We start from the raw sequence: 4027 nt of genomic DNA, 5'->3' as shown, positions 1-4027 counted from the left end.
TGGGGTGTAATATTTATGCAGAAAGAAAATAAACCTCAAAATCATGTTCAATGCCAAAATTATTACTATAAAACTGTATTTTAAATAACCCTGATAAATATTGCTATCCTTAAAACTTAAAAAAACCAATCATACAGCAATTATTTATTAGGTCCAAAAGTTCCAGCTGTCTGTCAATAGATGGCTATAGCACCGATTGATGATCGATTTTGACATACGAGAAATATCATGACCATGAACATACATATGGATGCTCATCGAGTTAATGGCAGATGACCCCAAACAATCCGCTTTTAACGCACACGATGCCACTCGTGGTCGTGGCGCCACTACTCGGCAGAAAGCGATACTAAAAATCTAAAACGCGGGTTTTCAAATGTGGCTTTAAGTCGGCCTGAGGGCGAAATAATTAATTACAGTTATTACGCTTAAAGGAAGCAATGGAGTTAATGCCGGTAATTATCTATTTCGGTAGCAAACGTCTTTTCACCACAGAAAGCTGAAATTCACGTAACGACACATCGAGAAACACTTTGCCTCACTGTAAACAAAGTACATGAAATTTCCTAGGAGTAAAAGTGCTAAATATTTGGAACCGACCAGCCAAAAATGCATCCTATAAACAAAACCTGCACCGCCAAGTATCGGTGCAAAATAATGAAATTTCTGAACAGCAGTCAACAAATGCATCATCTGGCCTTCATACATGCTATTAGCAATACTATAACCTGCTCCGTGTAATAATAAAGCGAAATATACTAGAAATCACAACAGCAGCAGTGGCGCAGATTCCATGGGTGCAGAGCCCCTCAAAAATTCGTTAAGGGTGTGAGGAAAAAATGTCAGGCTTGTTGATTTTCCTCAGAGATGAAGATTTGAGTTAGCAGGATTCTAATATTCATCATTTGACTCTTCTAAAATGCTAGAAAACTCACTACTTATAAAATTTCCTTGGATATGATCCCTGGTTTGGGCCCCCCAATATTTTAGATATCCCTGAACAGCAGAGGTGTTACATTACTTATCTTTATCCTATTCCACGTACCAATGCTGACACTGGAATTATAGGGTAGTCAGCAGGTAAATTAAGTGACCATTTCATAATTAACTGCAAATCCCCGATGGATAAACCAATATATACCACCCCATTCCTCTTACTGCTGGCTGCATGCCATCCAATATACTCAACATTTTGAAGCAACCATTCCACATCTAACCTTTGTAGTACAACATGAAATAATAATTGTTGTCATAGATACAAGGAAGTAATTTGTTTAATTAAGCAATGAAAATAATTGAGTAATACTTGTAAAAGAACAAAATGACATACACATAAATATCATATTAAGGTTAGGTACAAAATCCAAAAGTCAAAAACCTATGCAATGAAGGACTTTATTCAGGATAGGAAAAACCTTTGATATATAATGTGTAAGTATAGAGGAATGAACAAACTTTAATATGTGAACTTCTTAGTACAGGGAAGTGGTAAAATCCATAAAATGTCAAAGCATTCATGCATTGCTTCATCTCTTAAAAGTTTATCATCACATTCATGAAGCCTAAGTTTGCAAATGATGACTAAAATATCTTGGAACCTGTATCATTCCTGGCACCTATCAAGTAATAACACTGCCAAGCAAAAATCAATATGAAGCCATTTTCTACCCAGATAAGTACGTTAAACATAGATGATGCAACAAACAGGAACCAGTCACTTCAAAATCAACCAATTATCACGAAAAACAATTTGATGTCATTTTCTTCACAGTTATGCCTGATGAGTACCACAGATGAATCTGCAAAAATATTTTAACATCAGTCAAAAGCATAGCAATACAAATGGATGCATATAGAGGGAATACGTAAAAATCACACTATTTCTATCTAAATACCAAACCGGGACAGACTACCATCCTCAAGAAATCTAGTAGAATACGTCAAAAACAATGTAATTCATTGACCTCTGGAAAAGAGTAAAAATCAACTAAGACAATGACTTTGATACAAATTTGCAATGGTGTGACATGCCTTACAGCCTCAAAGTCTAGAACATAATTATTTAAGAAAAATACCATGCAACCAATAATCATTTCAGGTAGTTTGAACAGAGATGCTGAAGCATACAGACTAAGAAAGAGAAATAAAGAAAAGGAGGAATTGCTACGCAGACGCAGACAGAAATTTCTTAGAGTAGCAGATGCTTCAGCTACTAGTAGGAGCCAACAACATATCACAGGGGAGATAGCAATATTACTAAAAAATAAGAGAAATAAATAAAACAAAGATTTACCTCTTATCAGCTAAATCCATTTATTACTTACCATCTGAAAACAGGCTGTAAATAAGGTATTTATAAAGAAAAGTGCATGACATAGGTAAACTTATTCCTCTTCTAAATGTAAAGTTCCTTTTGAGCTCCTTGTCAAGGCTTTTCCTCTCTTTGGATTCATATTTGATCTCACCCTTTTCTAGGTATAGGGATGTGGCTCCGTATCGCAGTCACTTTGTTTCACATGCATCTGTTGTGATAAAGTTTTGTGAGCGCTCGAATCTGAAGTTCTTATAATTTTTTTAATTTGCAAAAGAATCATCCTTGACATCTACATAATACACCCAGTAGCCTCTGCAAGTAATGGATACCAAATTTTATTAAAGACCAAATTCATTAAAATAATGACTGTCTACGTTAACACATTTATTTCTACTAGTAAGCATATTCATTCACTGACTAGGTTGGGACAAGTCAGGAAAGTCAGGAAAGTCAGGAAATAGTCAGGAAAAAAAGTTTTGGTCAGGAAAATCAGGAAATCGTCAGGATGAGCGCCCGAAGAGTCAGGATGGATCGGATTGTGTGCCTTTTGCTGTGCCGCCGGCCACCGCACGCCGCACTGGCGGCAAGCGACAGCCGCAAGATGAGCCGAGAACGCCCGCGCCGCGCTGTCTCACCGCCTCCCTTCCCCTCGTGCTAACCCGTGCCGAACTGGGCTGCCGCCTTCACCGCCGAAGCAAGGAGTGCTGGCGTCGCTCTGCCTGCCGCTGCATGGCAAGGTTCTCGCATGTGTTCTAGCAATTCACCGCTTTACACGACGCAATTTTGATTGCGCCTTCGCACGTACGTCAGACTGCGCAATTCCGTGTACCGTGTAAAACGGCCTTTAGACACTCTTAACCCTCTCATGCATGCATGCATGCATGAAATCCTTTGGAGTAATCAAAAAATAAAATAAACATGTGACGAGTGCAAAAAGTGAAAAGGGTTGAAATTTTACATCGCTTGCTGCAGCGGTTCCAATTAGGCAAACGTTTAGCAAATAATTTAGACTATTGAAAAGGAACCAACTTCAATATTGAGCTCAGAGAGAATTCAGAAGAGTCAAAGCATTTTTAGAAAATTTCTAGAAAACATTCAGCAATGTGAGTCACTTAAAAATAACGATCATTGATTATAAAATAAATTTTGAAATTACCGATTGCTAATTCAGATGCACTATAATTGAATTCATATGCCTACTTTTAAAGCTCCTCTCGATCACCCGTCAGGTATGCTATCAGCTAAATAAAACTAAAACACATATATGCATATGCTTTTCACTAAGGATGACCATGTCATTGCAAAACGCTATTTTCTCACCATGCGTCTTGTCGTTCATTATCATGCTCTGGAAAAATTAGTTGATAATTGAGAATAGAGAAAAGTATAAAGTCTGAACGCAATGAAGATTACCAATAAATCTGGAGCAAAGTATCAATACCTGAATTAATGACTTTTGATCGGATAACCAGGCTAAAATCTCAAAAGTAAAAAGAATCCTTCACTTGGAAGAGGTTCTGATTCAATACAGTTGCAAGTACATATGACGTGAAAAGAAAAAAATTTGAAACGGTTTATCCTAATTTACCTTAGAAGTTTAGCAAGACTACCAATTTATAGCTTGTTCGAGTGAAGGAATAATTACCATAAAAAATATAGGTTTCTATCATGCGATTTACGATCTTTCCCATGATGCCTGAGAAATATTTTTAA

The 4027-nt window shown here is 37.0% G+C and overlaps 1 long non-coding RNA gene across 1 annotated transcript; it reads right to left on the bottom strand.

Moving 5' to 3' along the window:
* Positions 1-1378: 1378 nt before the first annotated feature.
* Positions 1379-2407, bottom strand: LOC124172153. Its single transcript, XR_006868062.1, has 2 exons — positions 2325-2407; positions 1379-1799 (listed from the first exon to the last, which is right to left on the bottom strand). It is a non-coding gene; the product is annotated as an uncharacterized LOC124172153 (long non-coding RNA).
* Positions 2408-4027: the final 1620 nt, after the last annotated feature.

Source organism: Ischnura elegans (assembly GCF_921293095.1).
Source record: "Ischnura elegans chromosome 13 unlocalized genomic scaffold, ioIscEleg1.1 SUPER_13_unloc_1, whole genome shotgun sequence".
In the NCBI taxonomy this organism is placed as follows: domain Eukaryota; kingdom Metazoa; phylum Arthropoda; class Insecta; order Odonata; family Coenagrionidae; genus Ischnura; species Ischnura elegans.
The sequence above is the reverse complement of the archived record's forward strand: the minus strand, read 5'-3'. Positions and strand labels throughout refer to the sequence as shown.